Here is a 25,064-nt window from a genome sequence, read left to right on the forward strand (position 1 = left end):
GAGCCAAGACTCCCAGCTACCCCTTCATACTGCCTTCTGTCTAGAGCACAGCCACAGAGTGGCAGCCCCTCAACTGCCATTCTCCATGGGTCACTGAGATTTCAGATTCATGGGAGGGAGACTGTCCCTCATCAGGGAGGAAGGGCCACACTAGACAGCCGTGGCTCATGCAGTCCATCCCCCTGTATCACAAGTGAGTCCCACAAAAAGAGAAATTTTTATAAGCCAGGCAGCCCAAACAAATGGCATGTATTGTGTCACTGCAGTGGGAAAACCACCGAGCTTGGCCTCAGGAGACCTGGGCTGTAGTCCCTGCTCTGGCACTAATTGTATGACTTAGGCAAAGCTTAATCAATCAGGGTTTCAGTCACTTCATTTATAAAATTAAGCTACTGGATTAGACTTATCCTAGTCTTTTCACTTCTTTTTTTCTTTCTTTTTTTTTTTTTAATTTCAGAATATTACACGGGTACAAACGTTTAGGTTACATATATTACCTTTGCCCTGCCCGAGCCAGAGTTACAAGCATGCTCATCCCGCAGACAGTGTGTACCGCACCCAGTAGGTGTGAATACACCCATCCCCTCCTCCCCCTGCACCTGCCCAACACCCAATGAATGTTACTACCATATGTGCACATAAGCGTTGATCAGTTAGTACCCATTTGATGGTGAGTACATGTGGTGCTTGTTTTTCCATTCTTGTGATACTTTACTTAGGAGAATGGGCTCCAGCTCCATCCAGGATAATACAAGTCTTTCCGCTTCTAAGATTCCATTATACTTAATAAAAACACAAGTTTATCTTCTGAGGAGACACCTCCTTAAGCTGCTGTGTGCTTGAAAACTCTAAGCTACACAGTTTCCTCGACTCCAAAGCCTTTTAGGACATTAATCACGAGAACCTCTCACTTTGGGGCAAATTCTCATGTTTTCCTCACTCAGACATCATCAAGGCCAGAAGAGTGGCACCTGGACTCTGTAGCTCTAGGGTCTCATCTTAGAAAACCGTTCCCCATGTGGCATTCAGCCTCCTCCCCCAGGCAGAGATGTCCTAGCAGAACTCTGGCCTGAATATCAATAAAATATAGTTTTTATTGTCTCTTGAGCTATATCTAGTAGCCCCAAGTGATTATCTTGAAATCAATCTGTCCTTGACCATTTTTCTATATCTTATCAGAAAGGGAATGCCAAAGTTCAAGGGCTTCATGGACTTATGACCCCTGCCTAATTTGTGGTGGGGAGCGGGGTGTGGTTAAACCGTGAAGCTGTGTAGATGAACTGTTAAAAGCTGTGGATTTAAGGCTTGAACACTTGAATGCAAGTGTTTGCCCTAATTCCCAATCTTTCTAATCCCGCAAAGCCAATTAAATTACCAAATATAAAGCCATTCCAAATATGCAACGATTCATCATTTCCAAATCAAAGTTTTTAAAATTCTCACTGGCCGATATAAACATATACATTTTTAGGAACTGTAGTTGTAGCAGGCAGAATAGTGGCCACCAAAGACATCAGGTCCTAATCCCTGAAAACAGCACATGTTGCTTTACATGGTAGACCCCACAGATATGATTAAGTTAAGGATCTTGGGATAGGGGTGATTATCTGGATTATCCAGGGGAGCCCTAAATGCTACCACATGTGTCCTCCTAAGAAGGAGGTGGGGGAGATTTACACACATGCAGAGAAGGTGAAGTGAAGAAGGAGCAGAGAGAGATTTGAAGATGCTGGCCTTAAAGACTGGAGTGAGCTATTCACTTCATCCCCTCATGTGGTCCCTGCCCATTGATGCAGCAGTTGGCCATGAAACCTACTGTCATCTCAAGGTGAATGGAAATTGTGTCTCTGCCCCTTGACTTTGGGTTCAGCCACATGACTTCCTGGCCAATGGCATGTTAGCGGGTATGATGCAGGCAGAGGCTTGAGATGTACTTGCATAGTTGGGCTTGATCTCTTGTGCTTCTGCCATTGCCAGGGAAGAAAATGCCCCAGGTAGTCTGCTAGTCTCAGAAGAATGAAAGCCCGTGGTGCCAACTTGAACAGAGTCCACAACCTAGAGCCCAGCCCAGAGAGCCCAGACTATGCCAGGGCAACCCCAGGCAGCCTGCACACACAGACAGAACTGATAAATACACACCTGTTGTTTATACCACTGAGATTTTATGGCTACTTGTTACTCAATATGTTTGAAATCATTAGATCTAGTTATAATGTTTATTTTGTTAGTGGGACATATATAGTTAAGACTTATATAAAATAAGGTATTAACAGGGTGCCTTTTCAATTCTCACACTTCGTGAAACAATTGTATTACGATGTTCACAAACAACTCAGGTAGCAGTATGTTTGTATTACACGGTTTTCCAGAGCATACCATTTTGGATTTCATTCCAATCCACATGTACCCAGTCTTATAAATGTAGAACAAGGGTTTTTTTTTTCCCCCTCCATTCAGCCCAATTCTTATAATGTAACATCTATTGCTTTTCCAAGTGGTCTTTAAAAGCCTGGTTTATAGTGACATCCCACGCTTGTAATTATGAGATCATAACCTCAGGATTAATTACTAAATTGTGTTAAATTTTTGCCTCCTTTTTTTTAACCTATTGAGTTAGGTGATTAGCATTAATCAAAGTCATTTCAAGTTAATGTGTTTTTCTCAAACTGTCATCTACTAGTCAGTGACATGATCTTTCTTCAATTACTTGCTAAGTCTGTCACAAAGCTCAGTTAAGGATTCCTAACAATGGTTCATGTGGTCAACTGCTTCTGTAAAAGATGCAAAAGTAAGGTATTCTAACTGCGATGTTCAGTCTAGTAAGTCTTGGTGTTCAAACTCACTCTCCATTGAGTTTTCCCCTCGTGCCAGATGTTGGAGTGGCCATGGGCATTTTAGAGATCTAGCCAAAAGGAAGTTGAGTTGGGGCACATTTAGTTTGAATTCAATGGGATATATTTCAGTGGCTCACAGTCACATCTGTGCATAGTGAAGTTATTATTAAGCTGTCCTGGTGGAGTAATGGCTTTTAGAAACACCCCTGCCACCCACTGTGCCAACTTATCTGGCACTAGTACCAAAGCCAGAGGCCCTATCAAAATACTCACAGGTCTTGTGGTACCCAACATGGAATATGTGGGTAATAGAGAAGAAACATAATATGAAATGTATGGAGCCAGAAGCCTGTCTGTGAAAAATTCTTCCAATTATTGGAGATTTAAAATTATAAGTAGAAGATTTGGTTCTTATTAATGCCTAATAAGAACAGAAGTTCACTCTTATTGAGGAAATATACTCAATAATGTAACATATACAATTATAAATGCACCATTGATTTTTTTTTCTTTTTGATGGGAAACATGTGAAATAAATTTATCAGAATTCCTGGCTCTATTGGGGAAAACCCATAGCAGTTCCACAAACTGAGTATATCATCTGTAACAGCTCAATTACTAATGAAATTCGCTAGTGGTTTTCTCAAATCTGACAGCCAACCTGAATGTAAATGACATTACCAAGAACAAATTATGCAGTTCAAAGAAACATTTCTAAACTATTTATAATTTTTAAAAATTCCAACAGATTGAATTATCTTTATACTCTTGCTATGGAAAATAATATTAAAGCATTATTGTCATATGGAAGCATATTTTTTTGCTGGATTTTGTAGTGCTTGTGATAATCAGCTATTTAAAAATAGATTATTTCCTTTCTCATCCTCTATCCACCCTTGAGCAAATTTTTTTTTCAAGTGGGCCCCTGAAAATTGATATCTAAAAGGTTTATTAAAGTCAGAGTGATAATGATAATGGCGTTTGAGTCTGAATGTAGCTCTCTGCTCCACCCAACCCGTGGTGCTCTCGGCAGGGGCAGGCTGTGCTATGCGTATCATGCTCCACCTGCCAACTCTCCGTCCCTTGCTACTCAAACGCGTCACAGACCCAATAGCCTTACAATGAAAGTGTCTATAGCAGAGAAGGAGTAGAAAAGGAGGAAGGGAAGATTTATTAAGCTCTACTGTCAGGGTTCAATCCTGGCTCCTCAATTTCTGTGTAATCTTGGGTAAAATTACTTAATCTCTGGGGATAACGGCCATTGTATTAAATGAGTTAATTCACGTAGAGTGTTTAGATCAATGCCTAGTATATGGTGATAAACTCTCAATAATGGTTAGCTCTTATTATATTGTTGTAATTGTTATTCCCCCCTGCCAGCCCCTGTGTTCAGTGCTAGCATAACCAGCCTTACCATTTCCATATTGCAAAAGACACAGTAAGTTTCAAATAGATTCAAAATTTGCTCATAATCTTATCACATAGCTAGTAGGAATGAAAGGGTGACTTCACCCTCCCTCTTTCCATTATACCACAGACCTCAAAAATTGATTTTGTTCTCATGTCACACAAATGAAAAAAATGAAAAAGATGGATTATGTCAGAGCTAAAAAAAAATTTACATAAACTGCTGTGAATAAAATAACACCTGATGGTTGGGTTGTAAAAGGGCTTGCTTGTTTGTTGTAAATAAACAGAAAATCAAAAATGTTGAAGAAAATTTACATATATGCAATACCTGTTATTTTGTACCCTTTTACAAGTCTAGAGCTATTTGATTTAGGAGTATAAAGCACATTTTCTATGGATTGATTTGCTCTTAAAATTAGTCTGTTAGATTACATTAAAAAGCATTTTTTTTCCAGACAATTCTAACAAATTTTTCAAGTATGCTACTTTTGTGTTGTTTTTTCATTTTTCTTACAAATGGAGCTACAAGCTGCCGAACTTGAAGGAATCCAGCATCGCTTCCCTTTTTTTGCCAATTTATAAGGAGGCAAACAGTTGAGAACAGAGGAACGCAGCCACATAACAATAAAACAAAGAGCTATGTTATGTTATCTGGAGTTGGTTTTCTTTACAGTGAGGGGTAGAGAAAAAATGCACTCATTTTCAGAAAACGAATGAAAAGGAAGAAAAGAAAAGCCCTCTCTTCCTCTTCTAGGCTCTCCAATGGATTGAACACAATAGTCTGGTAAGTTTCTAGCAATTTGTGCTTTTTTTGTGATTTTTAAAAGGATTTTTTATCATCTACACAGAATTCTGAAATGCTTATTCATTCTTTAAACCCTTAAATGTTATCATCACGGACATATATTACTCCTGTCTAGTAAAGAGCTTTGTCAACTTACAAACCTGGACCAGAGGCCGCACGTAGGCTCCTATAGGGACCATCTTCATTGTCCCCAGGTCGATTTCTTTTGGCCCACACAGGGTGCTAATAATTTCTTGAATATGCTTCCCATATTAAAATTGAGAGATTTCACATTAAAGTCTGGAATTCTGGGTTTTCTTTAAAAACTAGAACATCTGGCCATTGTGGGCCTGCCTTCCCCCACGGCGACAATCAGCAGGTGCTAAAGGATAGCTGCCCAGCGTACACAGAGCACACATCTCATAGGGGGCCGCAAACCTCACTCCCTCGTCACTCCCTGACAGTGAAGCCAAGCCAAGCATTAGCTGCCACTTACTATCCTATCTTTCTTGAGCTCTCGCACTTCTAGTAGAGTAGCAGGTCTTGAACGTTTGGTCTCAAGATCTCTTTATATTCTTAAAAGTTGTTAAGCACTCAAAGAGCTTCTGTTTACATGTGTTATACCTCTAAATATTTACCATATTAAAAGTGAAAACTGAGAAAATGTTAATATGTAAATACATTTCATGTGAACAGCAATAATATATTTTTAGAAAAAATTGCTGTTTTCCAAAATAAAAAAAGAATATGAGAAGAATTGCATTGTTTTCTATTTTTAAAGATGTCTTCAATGTTTAGCTTAATCAAAGCAGCTAGATTATCACGTTTCTGCATTCAATCTGTTGTGATATGCTGTTTTGATTAAAGCATATGATGAAAACCTGGCCTCACACAGTTGTATAAGTAATGGAAAAATGGAGAAGTGTTTTAATAGCCTTTTCAGATAATTGCAGATATTCCTCTTTGATACTACACCAAAACTTAGCTAGTAGTAACTTCTTAAAGGTTAGTTCCAAAGAGGAATCTGAAACCATATCAAGTAACTCATTATACTCTGTTACATTAAAATACATTGGTATATCTTACACTTTGAATGTATCTTCTATCCATGCAAGATTTTATAACACCAAGCATTGGTCATTTGGAAAATATTGGTTCACTGTGTATGTCAGGTGAGACACAATGCGGAAGTAAACAAAAATTAATGAGGCAGAAGAAATTGATTACTCACAGGTCTCAGAGAGGTTAGGTGTCTGCCAGGAGGGGTCCAGAGGCCGCAGGGAACCCAACCAGTGGGGAGGGAGCGAGGGAGGGAAGGAGAGAGCAAGAGAGGGAAAGACAGAGGAAAACAGGGAAGAAGGGAGGAGACAGAAAGAGGGGAGGCAAGGGGTGGGAAACCCCTGGGATTATCCCCTTATTAAGCTCCCTGGGCATTATCCCTAAGGCTTTCCTGAGGGGGTTGTGGATTGGCTAGTTTGAAGAAAACCCAAGTAAGGGGGGGATCTTATTTACATAACTCTGGTATTGACTATTAGGTTTTGCCGTGGTCAGCAGCTGTGGGATGTGTTGAGTTTTAGAGCAGTGAGTTGAGGAACAAGTAGACTATTTCACAAACAACCACACAGGGAGGGGAAGTTTTAACTAGACCAAAAGTGATAACTTATATCAGGCCTCAATAACTAAATAACTTATGTCAGAACTAAAAATGGATGCCAAGGCAACAACTATGTTAAACAAATGTACGACAGCTGTTTTCTCAAATCTTATCAGAATCCTCAATATATAAAATAGATTTTAAAAAAGCCAAATATTGTTAGCACTGCATTTCATACATTCAAATTTGTATAACATTTACTTATTGAAAACTCAATCAATACATTTTTTGAAAGGTAGGAGTAACTCAAAGTCTTAAAACAAGAAGTATTTAGAGCTTCGTTGCAGTCTTATACCAGCATTGGTGTGCAATTTATGCTTCTTTTTAGCTTTTTCTCAGCATATCTTAAACTGACCCAGAGGCTTGAAGAAGTATGCTAGGAAGCATTTTCTTTCCAAGTTAAATAACCAACAATATCACCATTTCTACTCATAGCCATATAATTCAGACACAGAGATGGTGAGCATGCAATGAATATTTATTAAGTGAACAGATGAAAGAATTATCACAATGTGATAAAGTTACACTTCCCCTTGTTATCATACAATACAATTTTAATTCAATAAGCATCTCGTTTTTTGTTCACAACGTGCTCGGCTCAGGCTGGCCCTTTGTATACAGTGTGGATGAGATTTACAGGTCCCAGTCTTCAGGGAGTTTAGGACCTAGTAAGAGATGCAGATGCGCCAGAGGCTTGCCTCTGTCTGCCTGAGCAAGGAGCACACATGCTACGATCCTGTGCTTGTTTTTACAACTTTGTGTAAACAGAAATATAAACCTGAGCACTCACTAAATGGTGGGAAGAAAAACAGAAGTTAGAGAAATGGCAGATAAGAAGACACTAAAAATGAGAAAAAAGAGAGATGAGAAGACATCAAAAATACATGCTTTTCACTTTGCATTTTCTTCCCTTCATCAGAAGAGAATGGAAAGGATACTTACTATGTAGCACATTCTTCTAGATAGTTCTTGTACATTATCTTATTTAACCCTCATAAGAAGCCTTTGAAACAGGAATTAGTTTTGCTATTTTATAAATGAGAAGACTGAAACTTCAGGTCACTAATAAATTGAGTGGCCAGAATTCAAAGCACATCTTTTTTTTTTTTTTTTTTTTTTTTTTACTATACAGCCTAGGCATTTTCCATTACCGTATAAGGTATGCCCACCAGGGCTTTAAGATGCACAAATTTAAGTTTAACAGCAGAAGCAGTTTTGAAAGTTAACACACCTCAGCCTGAACTAATTTAGATAAGTCACTCAGAAAAAGTCATCTATCATACCCAGCTCATTTCTGACTCTCTAGTAAACTAGGGTCTGCTTATCCCTCTCTCACCCTAGAGGGGAATAAAGGGGAGAAAGAAAACAAAGAAGAGAGGCTTTGTTCTTACATTTGCCCCAAAGGAAGGACCAAAAAGTATAAAATATTACAAGCAATAAACAGTGGCAATATTTTAACATTTTTTATCGAGGAATTATTGATTTATTTTCCTATAATGTATTGCTTCACATAATCAGTGGAGACTACTGATTTGCGTTTATTTGGGTATTGCTTTCTATGTATTTACTCTATGCTGTGGTTCAATGGAAGAAAAACTTTGAATTAAAAGGGAGTGTTAATATAGCAATATTTTTGTTTTCTAATGTTTATTTCAATATATTGGGGGGTGTTCTTTTTTCCCTTTATGAGTACACTACTTTAGCTCTGGTCTGCCTTTGCAATCAGATTCTAATCTGCAAGGACAATTAGACTTTGTCCATGAAGGAAGACAAAGAGGTATGCAAAACCATTTATACCTCTATCATTCAAAAATAACATTTTGCAGCAAGTTAATGTCTTCAATGATACCTATCTTTCTATATAACATGCAAGGGTAATTAAGGATGATACAATTCATTGAGCCCTCTCAAGGTATACAGTCATTGTTTATGGTTGTGTATGTTGTACACTGCACGCAGGTGACACCTCTAACTGGGTGACAGTCACATCATGGTTCTCATAGCTTCATTCACCTATTGTAACTATGTCTGAGGTTAGCAATCAAATGTCATGTTATAACATAATCATTAAAGTAGTCCCTTTATCCACAGTATTGCTTTCTGAGGTTTCAGTTACCTGTGGTCAACTACAGTCCAAAAATAGGTGAGTAGAGTATAAATAAGATATTTTGAGAGACAGAAACCACAATAACATACTTTTTATTATAGTATATTATTATAATTGTTTTATTTTATTAATCATTATTGGTACTCATCTCTTACTGTGCCTAATTTATAAATTAAACTTTATCATAGGTATGTACATATAGGAAGAAAACATAGTATTTATGGGGTTCTGTGCTACCAAGCTTTTAGGCATCCACTGTGGGTCTTGGGCTATATCCCTCATGATAAAGGGGGACTACAACTGTACATGACAATTTTTTGACAGATAGGAAATAAAGCATCTTAACAGATGGTCACTTTTTCCAATTTTCACAAAGGTGCTATATGGGCTAGTAGCATCCATATGTAGAGAATATTCCCTTTTTTCCTATGCTTCTTGGGCTTTGTATTAGTTAGCTATGGCTGCAAATATGCTAGGTAACAAACAACTCCAAACATTTCAGTGACTAACAATAGCATGGCTGCTGTTGTAGGTCACTGAGGGGAAAAAAAAAAAAGAACAATTGTTTTTCATGGATCTGCAGATTTGTTGTGCTCTGGTGGACTAAGCTGGATTTGGACCAGCTTGACATCAAAACCACAGGTCAGGTTTAGTTCCGCTCTATGGTCACTCGTTCTGAGACCCAGGCAACATCAGCTACAGCTACCTGAAGCATGCTTGTCTCATGGCAGACAACTGGGGCTCAAGAAGTTAAGCCAAACCACACTCATGCATTTAAACCTTTGCTCATGTCACATTCTCTCACCTTCCACTGACCAAAACAAACCGTGTGGCCAATTGTATCAAAGGTGTAGGGGAGGATACTTTCCCCATGGAAGTGGGGAAGGGAGAGTGAATTTTTGCCAAACATAACATAACCTGCCGCAGACCTAATATATGGTACTCTATGGTAGTAGGAAGGTATGTTGTAGGGAAAGCCCACCACTGTTACAGCCCAGGGAATATTAGAAACTATTTCCATACTGAGAAAAGCCATTTCCTATATACCACTGGTTTTTGCATACCGGGTTGTACACACTATTTTAAAAGAGATAGTCTGCTTATTTTTCAGCTTTTTGTAGATTAGTGTAATTAGATCATGGGTCAGCAAACATCGTCTACAAACAACCACACAGTGAATACTTTGGGCTTTGTTTTAAACTATATGGTTTCTGTTGCAACCACTCAACTCTGCCATTGTAGTGCAAAAGCAGCCATAGGCAACACTTAGACAAATGGACATAACTGTGCTCCAATAAAACTTTATTTACAAAAATGGACAGCTGGCTAGATTTGGTCCATGAGTCATAGTTTGCCAACCCTTATAACAGATTAAATTATAAAGGATATGTCTCTTGTTTTAGTTACCCAATGCTGTACAATATACCACCCCAAATCTTTGAGGCTTATAACAATAATTATTTCATCATCTCTCATGATTCTATGCACTGATTAGGCTCAGCTGGGTGATTCTTCAGTTGTGTGTAATATTGGCTGCATCTGAAGGCAATCTGGGGTACTAGTGGGGCTTGAACATTCAAGATGGCTCATTCACCTGTCTAGCACCTGGCAGAGTTGACCAAGAGGCTGGATTCAGCAGGAACACTGAAACAGCCAAGTCCCAGCTGCTGTGCCTCTCCTCTTACGACATGGCAACTCAGGACTCCCCAGAGAGCAAAGGGGGAAACTGCCTGGTCTCTTTACAGCTTAGGCCTAGAAATATCATTTCTGACACATTCTCCTGGTGAAGCACCTCATCCCTCATCTGTCTTCTATGACCCATATCATCTGTCTCTATCAGAATGTCAACTTTCTTACTTCTGGACCTCAAATCAGGTGAAATTCTTTTTAATGCCACACCTTCAAACTCCTAAGCAGATTTCTTATCCAAAAGGCAACAGCCAAACATCCTGCTTCAAGAATTTCTGTCCAGAAAAATGGTGCCTTAGTCCAAACACAGGTGAACTTGATTAAGGTAATTTAGTGTGAAAGGCAAGGGTTGTCTAGGCCCACTCATGCCTGGTATGGTTTGAGAGATTCTGGGCATCCCCTAAATGGACTGAGTGTAAGTGGGTCTCCTCTTCCAAAAGACCCAGCTCTACCCAACATCTGGCTCCATGTGCCACAGGGGAAGTCCAACACAACAGAATTTTGGAAGTGGTAGAGGGTGTGGGGGGTGAGCAGATCCCTGAGGCCCAGGTACAATGTTGAATCTAATGCAATTCTCATCAATATAATACCCCCTAGGGACAACCAAAGGGGGTCCCCTCACTCTCAAACCAGAAAACTCCTTGAAAATCATCACTTTAGATTTTATACCTACCACCCTTCTAAGGCCACAGTGTAACTTGGATCATGGTAGATCCTGATTTGGCACTCACCAAAATGATAAACTTCTCCTATACTGGACTTCTGTCTGCTTCCATTAGTCTAGTCATTCGTAATGTCTTTGTTGTTACCTTCTGCCCATGCTTAAAACCCACAGGCACTTCCTGGAACCACCCTAAGTCATACCAGAAAATGACCATGTTGCCTTTTACCCTAAGCCACATCGTCTACGCACATTCACCTTCCTGACCACCAGTCCCTGCTGCCCTGACCTTTCTGCACTTCTGCTCTCCCCCAAACCTCTTCATCCCAGCCTCCAGCCCAAGACTTAACCTCTAGCCCAAGACAGGAAGCTGAAGAAGGCAATAACAGAAACACTGGATTATCACAGACACCTTTTCCAGCTCCAATACCTAGATTCACCCAAATAAGATGATCCAGAAGAGAAGTCAAAGTAATCAAGCATTGAGTGTGAAGGTCCCAGAATACTCCTCTTTCTTTCACTGAGTGAAATGGGGGCTTCCCATTCCATCTCATATTGCATGCAAGGCCTGAGGGATGGTGGGTGGGGTACACATCCCTTCCAGATCCTATACCTTTAATCCAGCCACCGTGTACCTGCACTGTATCCCCTGCACTGCGTACCTGCCAGACCATAAATCTGAGCTTTCAACACCCCAACAGAGCTCACAGCAGGCATCCTGGAACCAACTCCCCCTAATCCCATTCTGAGCTGCTGTTTGTCTGGAAAGTGACTCTTGGTTCTATCTTCTACTTACAGTCCTGTTGGCTTGACAGATGAATGTATTCTCCTGGTCTCTCAACTCCCTGTCAAAGGCACTGGCTTGGTCTTGCTCATCGGCTCTCACGTTTTCTATTTTCAGTATAAAATCCCCCCAAAGTGCTTGTGAGGACCCCATCCAGCTTCAGTCACATCTACTGGGACCTTTATGGGATAGGGGCAGGGATTCACAGTGGTCAGGCCTTTTAATCCTGAGAACACGGCCCAATCAGGCATTAATGAAGGACTGTTGAATAACTGAGTGATGCTTGCAGACCTCGACCTCATAAGCAGTTGTCCTACCAAACAGAGAAAACTGGCCCACAATGAGCTATTTCTGAACGAGTTTGCATAAAGAGCCAGCAAAAAGTGATACCCAGAGGAAAACTAGCCAGACTGAACTACTTAAGAAAACAAAGCATCTTTGAGAAATAAAATTAATTAACTGCTTCCAAAGGGAGTAAAAAATAGGAGGTTGGGAGGGGGTGGGAAATTTTATATAGATTTCCAAAGGACTAGGGACTTGAAAGTAAACTAAGGGAATTTCAAGCTCTAAATTAAAAAATGCCTTCCAACATCATGGCTTAGTGGTAGGCGAGAGGCACTCAAAATTGAGATTGGGTTATATACAAAGCAAAGCTCTGATGGAGAAAAACAATAAATTAAATACATAAATCGAGAGGATTTGGGCTTTTTAGAAGTTACTGCACAATATTCTCTGAGGGTGATTTTAGACTAGACCTTGACAGGGTGAGACGGTGAATATAAAAGTGAGCTTTTGTCAATCAGAAGGCACTTCTGCAGAAATAAGTTTCTAGAGAATCACCGAAGGGGATTGCAAAGGTCTAGTTTACATTCTCCGTGTCTTCGAGCCCATTTCCTTGGGATTTAAGAAACCATAAGGATTCCGAGACCTTGAAACAGCCGAATGAAACACTGCTTGGTATGAGTGTCACAGTATACGGTGCCCCAGTCACAGATATTTTATTTCTGTCTGTTCTGACCAAATTCCTTTGTCCACCAGCCCCCGTTCCTCCAATCGCTGCTAGGTTTGCCAGCTTGCAAGTGGAGAGAAAATATTATTCATTAACTAGATCTTACCTGTCTGCTGCGAATCGCGGTGGATCTCAGATCTGCAAAACAGAAAAGAGTGGGGACGTGTCAGTGGATGGAGGCGTTCAAGAATCAGAAGTCACCCACCCCAGGAAGCAAAAAAAATCTGTGAGTTCACATGAAAGTGGTCCTCCACCCAGGAAAGGGGTTTCTTCTGCCAGTATCAACACTGAACGAAGGTTCTATTAAAACTAGTAACTTTTGTTTATGAAGCACATGTAAGGGACTTTATAGACCTGATGTTCACCCTGCTATTTTGACCATGAAGATAATTGAAGCTTATCATTTGACCCCAACAGCATTTTGATCCTGCTGTATCCAGAACAACTGTCATCTCCTTGGCATGGGGCGTGTGTTCGTGTTGACGTTTTCTCTGTGCTGCTCTTCCTCTCTGCTTCTGTGTGTAACGGGTTTCTTTCCCTGCTTCTCTGTCTCCCTTGCTCTTTGTGTGACTGCTTCTGTATATCCCATACTTTCCCTGCATCTACGTCTTTGTCTCACTGTTCTTCTGTCTTTGGGTTCAGGAATGTATTCCTTACGTTTCTCTGCCTACTTGCCGAGGCAAGGACAGCAACCTGAGAGACACGAGGTCTCTCCTTGCCTTCTGTCTTGTTCTCCTCCTTTGCTGCCTGTCTCCAGGCTCTCTTCTCCCAGCAAACAACTCAACTCTACACGCATGTGCACACACATGCGTTCATACACACACACACACACACACACACACATATACACATGGCCAGGTTTCTTCCTGACTTTCTGTCCTTCTTGAGGTAAATAATTGTTAACACTCATGAAAAGCTGCTATGGTCCCCCAAATTCATATGTTAAAATCTAATTCTCAGTGCAATGGTATTAAGAGGTATTGCCTTTAGGAGGTGGTTTAGGTGAATGGACTTAGTGATTAAGGATTGAGAGAGGCCCCAGGGAGCTTGTTTGTCCCTTCTGCCACGAGGACACAGCTAGAAAGCACCATCCATGAGGAACAGGCCCTAGCCAGACATCAAATCTGCCTGCACAAAGGTCGTGGTCCTCCCAGCCTCCAGAATTGTGAGCGATAAATTTCTGTTGTTTGTACATTACCCAGTCTGTGACATTTTTGTTATAGCAGCCCCAACGGGCTACGAGAAAAGCTACCTATATGCCAAGCACTGTTTGAAACACCTCATATCTACCTCTCGCACACGTTATGAGGGTGCTGTTATTTTCTCTATGCTGCAGATGAGGAAACTGAGGCATAAACGAGGGACCAAAATTCATGCAACTAACAAGGAGAATAGCTGAGACTCAAACTGTAGAGTCTGTGCCATAAACCACTGCACCATACTGCCTGTACCTACTGTCGATTAATGGATATTAGTAGAGAAAGCTATGTGTTCTCTTTACTCTCTAATGAGCTCCCAGAACTCAATATGTAACAAGCTCCTCTTAAGATCAAACAGTTTTAGTGTGCTGAGCAGCACAGAAAATTTGGGGTCATTTTGAAGGGGGGACTAACTTCTTTGAATACTGGGGGAAAAAAAATCACATTTCCCCTGACTTTGTATTTAGAGAATAATCAAGAAAATTTTCCTTTCTTTCTCTTATTGAATACAATTTATCTTTATCAAACCAGAAAAGAATGTACCTCCAGCTGGAAGTTTCTCACAAAGCTTGTCGAGATGAAAGGTACAGTAATAGATACACAAAGCAGTTGCTTTTTATCTCTGAAGAGCTGGTTTCATTCGATTCTTTCATAAAAGTGAAAAATAAGACATTGTGTTTATGTGGAGCATACATTTGTCTGCGTCACAAAAAAGAGGAGTGTGACCGTCTACTGGGACAGCCTGAATCCTTGACTGTTTGCGTTTGGTCTGGCCCGGACGCTTCATAATAGTGGAAAACCTGCTTTTTCAGCATCTGAAGTATAGACCAAGTGGCCAATTTAGGCTCAAAGCAACTGCATTTGTTATCTGTCCTAAACAGGAGCCCAACCCATACTTTTTACTCAGCTAAAGAAAGGGAACACTGAAAATTTAGTAAACAGGACAATTGATGGTACCTGGCTTTGTGTCAAGCAAAAGCCAATCTCTGCATTGAAAAGTCCTGACCTTGAAAAGCTGGTTAAAATGGATGATGCGTGGGCTGCTGGCTGGAGAGCCGGCGGGGAAGTAGGTCAGCGGAGCTATAGGCTGGCTTCTGTCACTTCCAGCCTGAGCTTGTGCAGCTCAAAGAGGGGAAAAAATGTTGTCAGACAGAAGAGGAGACTGTGTGTGGTTCTGGGCAGCATGTCCTATCGACAAAACCATCACCACCTAATGAAATCATCGAGGGGGAGCTGTCAGCCCTGCCACGTCCAGGAGACTATTTCTGCTCCTTTCCTTAATTAGGGATTGTCTTGTTTGAGTTTTGTTTTTTGTTGTTGTTGTTGTTGTTGTTGTTTTGTTCTGTTTTTTAACCACAGAAACAAACTTTATTGCCCACTTTCTCTGGACAAAGTAGATGTGAAGCTAGGAGACCAGGAAGAAACTGGGAGCATCCCTGGGACAGGATGGGGAAGGGGCAGTGGCTGCCCAGGCATCTGAACCTTAGTTGCAGAGCACCTACAATTCATCTCAAGTCTAAGAACAAATAAAATTATTGCACCTCACCGTGCTGTCACCTCTTACAGGCTGCTTGCCAGGCACTTCCTGGCCCTGGCTATAGACAGGAGGGCTAATGAGGAAGCCCAGATCACAGAGGGACTTATGACAGAAGTCAGGAAGCTCTCCGTTATGGAAGTGAAGCTCTGGACCACCCCCTCATCCATGTACCATCTCACTTGCTCTAGGAGGGACTGTAATGCATCGCTCAAGGGCAAAGCTTCTGCAATCCCCTGGGATCACTTAGCTCTGAGACATTGGGTACATTTCTAACCTTTCTGTGTCTCAGTTTCTTCATCTGCAAGATTGGGGTAATAAAAGTGCTTCCCTAGTGGGGTTGTTGTGTTGTACATTCATCAGAACCCCAGGAGGAAACAGATAGTGCACTCAAATTGGGATAATCTAAGAAGGGCTTAATAAAAGAACTGTTTATAAAGGAGTGTGGAGGATGTAGCAAAACCACAAGGGAGGGTGCAGTGCCCCAAGGCTAGAAAAGCGGGTGCCATTACCACGCTCGAAGAAGCACCAGGACGAGTGCAGGTATCCACACACAAAGAAAGTGGGAGCTCCGTGAAGTGACTATGACTTTCCATGCAAGGCAGGGATGCAGCCAGCTGGTAGCAACCTGACAGCAAAGGAGCCTCATGAATAAATGCATTGTCCTCATTCTCCTCCCTCCCCTGGCATCTCCATACCGAAAGAACCCAGTGGGCAAGGAGCCCCTTAATGCATCCCATGTGGGGCACCGAGCAGACTGGAGAAGAAGGGTGAGCGGATCTGCAGGGGCAAATGGGAGATATGAAGCACCAAGAATCCAATGAGGCAGTATAGTAGAATGCTTAGCACAGTGCCTGGAATATACATTTCATATTTCTTAACAGCTTCATCCACGTTGCTAGTCAGCAATGCCACACAGATGTGAGGCATCCCAGGGAAGGGAAAGCATGGGCTTGGGAAGGACCTCTCGGCCTCACCCTCTCCTGCTTCTCAAGTTTCTGCCTCTGTGGGAATATCTAGAACCAGATCTCCAAGGCCCTGCCACCAACTCTGGGACCTTAGGCAAGTCCCTTTTCCACTCTGGCCTTTGTTTCCTCATCTGTCAAATTAGGATGTTAGGGGATGAGATGAGTTAAGGGCTATTCCAATCTAATGCGCCATTATTCAAGGTTTATACCCAGGATTGAAAGCAATTTATGACCAGTTGGTCCCTGTTTCATTTGTTCTTAAACACGAGATGAATTTCAGGCTCAGGCAACACGGTGGGAACTGTAAGTGCTCTGCAAATAAGGTTCAGATGCCTGGGCAGCCACTGCCTCTTTCCCATCCTGTCCCAGGGATTCTCTCAAGTTCCTCCTGGTCTCGCAGCTTCACACCTACTTGGTCCTAAGAGGAAGCAAAATCGTAAAGTGGGGGGACGTGGCCTGAGCTCCTCCAGTGCTGCTGGACCCTCTGCCCTGGTGAGCCCACCCACTCTTGGCACCCACCCAGCCAGTTTCAAAAATAAATTGCCAAAAGATACTTTTAGTAAGACTTTGCATGTAGCTAAGTATGTATAATGTAGAGAATAGTTAAAATCGGTGGTTCTAGCTAAATTAGGGTCAGTCCCACCGTGCTGTCCTCTTAGCCTGTTCAGCAGCTGATGCCCCTCAGTGGAAGCCAAGGGCTCCAGACAAGACTGTGTGGGGCCCCTTCCCCACAGCATCCCTCAGATGTTCCTCACAACATCCCTGGTCCCTCTCGGGGGACTGAACCAGAGGTGCTCAGCTAGTCAATTGCTATCCACAAGGAGATTTTGGAGCCTATGCAATAACAACAGAACCTTACCATTGTCATGCTCAAGTGATTAGAAAGCCCTTTCATACGCGTTATACGATTCCATCCCTAGAACAAATCAAGTTCCCACACCAAAGTGAACAGCATGGCCAGGCCTGGAACTCACTTTTTTTTTTTTTTTTTTAATCAAAGTTCATTATTCCCATACCAACAGCTGGAGACTAGCAGATTTGGTTGGGCTGTCCTACATGATTTTTTTAACTATTATTTCCATTAGTTGCCACCATCCTCTTAACACTATCTGAACTCACTCTCTATTTACTTCTGCATTGTCTGCCTCCCCTGAAAGGCCACACCAGCTCCCCAAGAGAAGGACGGTGCCTAACTCAGTGTCATGCACCCTCAAGGTGCATGCAGCGCTTATGCTGCTGAACGAAACACTAAATCCCTCGTCCCATTCTTCTAGGTCATTTACCCTAACTGGGTTTCAAGGCTCCTGAAGCTAACAATAACCACGTTTTGACTCAGCAGCAGGCGGATGTCCAGGTTACCTTTAGTCTGAGGTTAAGGAGGAAAAGTGGGCCAGACCTAGCTGGACAGACTGCCTGACGGTGCCTCCCTGCTCAGCAAACGTGAAAGACCCATGTGTGACAAATGTCAACAAAGGACGACTCTGCTTTCCATCTTCCCAGGAGTCCCACCCTTAACAGCCTACAATTTCTAGATGTTTATGGTTCTCTCTCGCAAGACTGTGAGCCTCTTAGGAACAGAACTTTGCCTCACTCATCTTTGTTTCCTTAGAAATAAGAAGTGGGCCTGATCAGGCAAGGCCCCGAATAACAAGTTGATGAATGTTTGTGATTGATTAGCAATACAAAGCCTGAATACTAGAGTATAGAATCATAAAATTTTAGAACTCGAAGGGATTTCAGCAACATCTAAAACTGCTTTGTCCAATATTAATAGGTTAGCCACTAGCTACATGTGACTATTTAAGTATAACTCAAAATTAATTGAGGGTGGCGCAGTGGCTCATGCCTATAATCCAAGCACTTTGGGAGGCAGGAGGATGACTTGAGCCCAGGAGATAAAGACCAGCCTGGGCAACAGAGCAGGGGCCCCATCTCTACAAAAAAATTAAAAAAAATTATCCAGGTGTGGTGGTGTGCACCTGTAGTCCCAGATACTCGGGAGGCTGATGCAAGAGGATGGCTTGAGCTCAGGAGTTCGAGGCTACAGTGAGCTATGATCGCACCACTACACTTCAGCCTGGGTGAACAAGAGAGATCCTGTCTCTAAAGAAAAAAAAGAAAAGAAATTAATTTGAAATTAAATAAAATTGAAATTATATTCCTGAGACACACTAGCCACTTTTCCAGGACTCAACGGCCACTGGCTAGCAGGTACCCCATGGGAGGACACAGGTATGAGAACTTTTCTATCATAGCAGAAAATCCCTTCGGACAGCACTGTTTATAGTGAGAGAATTGAGTCTCAGAGAAAGAAACTAATCTCCTCCCGAGTCACGCAGTGAGTGAGAAACAGAAACATGAGCAGAACCTAAGTCTCCCGGTTACTGCTCCGTTTCCTAACCATCACGCTGGATTCACCGGCTGAGACGGCCTGGCATCCAAGAGCAGCACGGGGGCCTCTTCTTTCGAGGCAGCGTGGCTTTGGAGAGCTGGTGAGAAATCCTAGATGCACATGGCAGAGAGTAAGTGTTAGACCCAGCAAGCAAGTGACGGGAAACCACAGCTTCTCGCAGAAAGCTGCGGCACGAGAGATCTGAAGCCTGCCCAAACGTGGGCTGTCTTTTTTTTTTTAAGCTTCTCAAAATTGTTTTCATTTCAACGTTGGAGGTTAATACCCAAGACGGACACTCTTTTTGAAGAGTCCCTTTTGATTTTAATTTCTTAGAGTCCTCATGCGAGACTCCCCTTTTTGTTTATATTATACCCATCCCACAATTTTTCTTTCTTTCCAGGTAACTTGATCCTCGAAAATGTGCAGAATCCATTTACTCCCCCTGCTTTTAATTAAACATCCACTCGTTCTTTCAATGGGGTCTTCTAGGATTTTACATCATCTTTTGTAAATGTATGTGTCTTTTCCTGAAATTACATCAAATCAGGGTCTCAAAAATGTATTTCTTAATCTTTAAATAGCTTGGAATGAGTTTCGGCAACATCTCAAGAAAACCTATAAAAGGGAATACCCGTCTCTCCTGCGTAGGAGCGGGGCACAAGCTACCGTCAGGGCCTGCACACACAGACCTCGGGGCATTCACATCCAGCGGAGGCCTGTAAACCCCACGGTGCAGAGTCTGCATCTAAAAGAAGTCACAGAAATGGTGCATTTGTATATTTGTTTTTATTAAAACAACACTGGGAGGAAACGGGTGCAGGAAAATAAGCATTTGCCATGGATGGCCTGGACTTCCAACGAGAACATTTGCCACAACGTGACACACCAAGAAATGATGACAGCTCAGGCCCCAGAAGTCAGGGCTTTCAACAGTGGACCTGGATGCCGGTGAGGGGCGGGGTGGAAGGGTGGGGGTGGGTACTCCAGCTCCAAATGATCCAGTTAGACTGCAGACATCTTCAGAATCTGCAGAAGAGACCCTCCTGATGGACGAATGGAGCAGAGGGAAAGAGTATTTAGGAAAATTCCACTGATGAGTCATGTTTTTTTTCTGGTATGTCTCCTAGAGTTTCTGAAGATTTCATTATCCTCATAAGTGAAATTCTTAAAATTACTAAAAGAAGGTGCTTATTGAAACCTATAGCTCTCCATCCTTTGGCAGGCTTTGATTTGAAACATTCAAAACACATCCAACAGCCTCTTCTTCCCTGAAGACAGGGGCTTTAATGTTTAAAAAAAAAAAAAAAGAAAGAAAGAAAAAAGCAGGTCTCCTTACACCAGCCAGCTCTCTCCTCTTAAAGAAAAATGTTACCTAAAAATTAAGATATTGAAGCCAAAATATAGTAGCAACCTTTAAAATATAAGTCCTGTGCTTTGTTCCTAACGAACAAAGAAACAATTCCCATAACCTGGAGCCATGTGTGCACACGATTTCAGAGCGAGGACTGGTCAACGTCTTTACGCTACAAATGAGGAAACTGAGGCCCAGAGAGGGTAAAGAATTTTAATAGCTAGCAGGTGCTGAGCCAACACTGGGACCAGGTGTCCAGAATCCAAATCCTTTGAACAAAAGAAAAAGAAATAATTCTATTACCTAGAGCAAGGAGAGGAGCATTTAAAGGGTGGGGAACGAACACGGGCTCCTCACCCTCCCCAGTTCAGCTGTGAATATGTACAATCGGGGTCAGTCCAGACAAAAATAGAACTAATTGGAGAAGCAGCACAAAGAAGTGTGCTGGAGAGAGCACTAGCCCTTTATATCACAGGGCTGGTGGAAACAAGTCTCTGCCTACCTTGCAGAGAGCAAAAATACAGTCGTGCCCACAAAAGGACTCTGCAACTGCACAGTGCTATAAAGATAGAAGTGATCGCCATTCCAGCGGCTCTTGTGTGAGCGTGAGGAGCCGGCAGCTTCTCCCGGGTGGTCCCTGCATGCCCGTGGCATGGTGGCAGCAACAGGCAGCATCCCCGACCCCTTCCTCCCTTGTCCATCCACTCAGGACAACTGCAGTGGGGGATCAGGTTGGGATGGACTGTGAGGAGCTCAAGCTCCTTCGTCTTTCTTCTCCTCTCCTTTCCAGGGTTGGGAAGGATTAGAGACCACTAAGCCAGGCATAGCATCTTTCTGGTTGGTTTTGTGGTTTTGAATTGCCTTTAGTAGTGGAAAATGTTGGTATTTTACCGTTTCCCAGTTCGGGTGAGCCTTTGCTTCCCACGCCCACATGCAGACTCTTCGGAGGAATGCCCTCAGGCCCCTGGAGCCCTTCCCACACACACATAGACAGGAGTTCCTGGGAATTTGCTTCTCCCTAGGAGGCCCTGCACCGAGGGCAGACAGGTGTGAAGGTGTGCAGCAGGCATGCCCAGCTTCCTCGGAGTGTAGCCTGCACTGCGGAGTGCACCTACTCATCAGAGTGAAGTCACCTGTGGGGCCTTCAGCTGAGACTGCACCCGTGCTTGCCTTCAGCTCTTTCCCTGACCTGGGAGCAGGTCATTCATGAGCCTCTTGCAGGCTATCTTCCTTTTAGCGTCTACTTCTAGGGAACCAGCCCTAGAACTTTCATCTCTCTTATCTCCTTTGCAGCTGGCCTAAGATAGACCTACACTTGCCTTAAGAGAACAGCTCTTCCCCAGAGACTTAAGCACCTACTTTGTCTCTTGTGCATTTTTTGGAATACTTTTCCATCCAAGCTCTTTACAAAAGTGCTCTGATCTATCATATTAATCTCTGCTATGGGACAGGAAAGAGCCAGAGGAGGACAGGTTAGTCCATATGTGAAGTATTTGCTCTTCCTGGCCTAGAGTAGAGGATGCAAGAAGGTCTATTTTTATTCTAGGCCTTAAGTCTGCTCTATGCAGTCCCCCTCACTGAGACCTCCCAGAGTTTATTCCCCAACCAGGAACAGACTTTACACCATGCCCAAAGTGTTCCCTCTGTAGGGGCCCCTTGGAATCTGTGGCAGCGTGGGCAGCTGATGGAGGATATGGTACAGGGCATTCCTGGGTCCACCTCATCATGAGTACCAAGTGTTGGACTAAAGGGGCTGGAGAGTGGGGAGGGCAGGCCATGGAAGAGCTGTTCTGGTGCAGGCAAACTCTGACAGCATCAGTTCAACTTGACGTTGGGCAGACCTGAAGGTGACCATATATTGTACAAATATCAGAGGCTGGTGAAAGACTTAGGGCATGTTTGAGCATCAAGCAAGTAGGCAAATAGCAAAGCTATTGTTATCAGGAGATGCTGAAGAGCACAGTCCATAAAGCAAGCTGGTGTCAGGAGTCTGGAAATAGAAGCCACGTCCTGGAAGTCAGAGATGTGGGACACATTACCGTAACGACCTGGAGGCTTTCTCACCTGAGTCCCTTTTTTTCTCCTTCAGTTTTATTGAGTTAGACACATTGTAAAATTCACAAACCTTAAGTGAAAGAATGAATTTTTACATATTGATGTGACATTTCATTACCCCAAAAGGCTCCTGCATGCCCCTTCCTAGTCCATTCCCTTCCCCAGAGGTCACCATAACTCTGACTTCTATCACCATAGACTAGCTTTGCCTATTCTTGAACTTCACATAGATGGAATGCTACAGCATAGACTCTTTTGTGTCTGTTTTCTTGTGCTGCACAGTATATCCATGAGATTGATCCATGGCGTTGCATGTATAAGAAGTTCTTTTTGTTGCCACGCACTATTCCACTGTGTGAGTTTATCCAATTTACTTATCCACTTGGGTAATTCCCAACATGTTACTACCATGAATGAAGCTGCTATGAACATTCTTGTACAGTGTTTTGGTGGACATCTGTGCTCTCTTCTCTTAGCGAAAGACCTCGGAATAGAATGGCTGGGTTATAGGAGTGGCATATATTTACCTCCAGAAGGTGATTTTCTAAAGTGATTGCACCAATTTACACTCCTACCAGCTACGTATGAGAGTTCTACTTGATGCTCATCCTTGTCAACTCGTAGTATTATTAGTCATTTTAACCCATTAAGGTAGTAGAATCTCACTGTGGCTTTAATTTGCATTTCTCATCATCTAGGACTGACCTAGGTGCCTAAAAGCTGGCCATCTCTCCCATGGCATCCTGAGGTTGTCACTTTACCCCTCACCTATAGAGTCACTCTGATCACGTGGGCTACCCTGGGTACTTACCAACACAGCTATCCCTCGGCAGGAGAGACAGACAAGGACTGCCATAAGCAGACCTTACTTAAGGGAGCTGATGGCCATGGCACTGACACATCACTGACCTCGCAGCTACTCTCTGCCCCCAGGCCCCCTCCTCTGAGGTAGAACTTCCAGATGTTTCTCCAGATCAAACTTCAGGCAACCTTCATCTCCACCCAATGGAGCTGAGGAAGTCAAAATACCAAATGAGCTTGGAGAAGGGAGGCTGTGAAGACGGAATGAAAGAGAAAACAATGCCTAGAGCATACAGTATGCAGATCTATGTAAATCAAATATAAAAGCCAGAATGCCAGCCTTCAAGTGATAATGTTCTCCAGCTGTCCTGCAAGGCTGTCTCCATTCCAAAGAACTCCAGGGTATGCTTGGGAACCAGCAGGCAGCACGGTTCAGCAAGAAGGGTATGGTTTTCCTCTTTCCTTTAATCTAGGAGCACGAGTTCACTGAGTCCCTCAGGATCCATAAAATATAGAAGTCAGTTGTTGTTTTAACTGGTTGTCCATTTGTGTCCAAGTAAATGAGGCACAGCTTCTTCCGGTCTGTCGTCAGCTTCAGAGTCAGAGGGCAGGGGGATGTCACTGTCTGTGCACCCGCTGCAGGCCTAGCAAGGGCAGTGGTGGCTGTCCTGAGAACCTGGGATGGTAAAGTGAGTACCCGACTCAGAATCCATAGCCTGACTTGTGGCCCCAAGTCCCACTGATCCTATGACTGTGGGCAAGTAACTTCCTCAATTTTCCCATCTGTGGCCTGAGCAGGTTGGACTAGGATGGCCTCTAAGGTCTCTTTCAAGGTGTAGAGTTCTCTGACCTGCGATTCTACCTAAGCCCCCTTCCATCTAAATGCCAATCAGAGGCAGTCGCTCTGCCGAGACACAAAGGAATCCATCCCCACACGCGGCGATTATAGCTGGGCCAGGTCCTGCCACACACCACGGACGATAGAAAGCCCGACACAGATTCCATGCGGTATCGTTGAGCACGAAGACCTAACAAGGGCTCTGTTGCGGCATAATAATGCATGCCTGGCTGATTTATTAAGCATCTAACTTAGAAGTGCATTGTTCCATACTGCCTTGTCGTTTAGGCAGCGCTCCATGAAAAACACTGGCGGCGCAGGCAGTTGTGTTCAGATCCTGTTACATCCCACAACTTCCAACTTCCCAGTCCCTTCGCTGCAGCCTTCGCCTCCCCTTCCACCCTGCTCGGAAGCTTGGCCGCCCCTGCCTCGATCACACCTCTTTGCGCAGCCGGTTCTCCCCAGTCTGTGGCGCCCCCTGTTGGCGCCGGGACTTTGTCAGCAGCTCCAGCTCTGCAACGTCGTCAGCCTCTCAGCTGAGCAACCGGAGCTAACAACGTCACCGCGGCAACCTTAGCCATGATGCCAGGAGAAGACAAATAGTGACAGAGAGAGGCGAGCCCCCACAACCTGTCCCTTCTCCCAGCCTAATTTTCTCTGTAGCACTTATCTCCACCCACCACATTCACTTTTTCTTTTTTTACTGCTTTTGTTGTCTGTCTTCTCCCTTGGACTTTGATGTCCAAGTGTCCAAAGTCCATTGATGGCAAGAACCTTTGTCCCTGTATGAGATTCTAGCACCTACAGAGTTGCCTTAAGGAGGCACTCAGTAATATTTGCTGAAGGAATCATTTTTCCATTCAGTAAATAAATATGTCAGGTGGTAGCAAGGACTATAGAGCAAAATTAAGCAGAGTGAAGAGGAAGGGGCTGCTAGGAAAATGAGAAGCATTGTTATTTCCAATACGCTGTTTCAGGGAGGGCTCTATCGTAT

This window comes from Eulemur rufifrons, chromosome 1, assembly GCF_041146395.1.
Source record: "Eulemur rufifrons isolate Redbay chromosome 1, OSU_ERuf_1, whole genome shotgun sequence".
Taxonomy (NCBI): domain Eukaryota; kingdom Metazoa; phylum Chordata; class Mammalia; order Primates; family Lemuridae; genus Eulemur; species Eulemur rufifrons.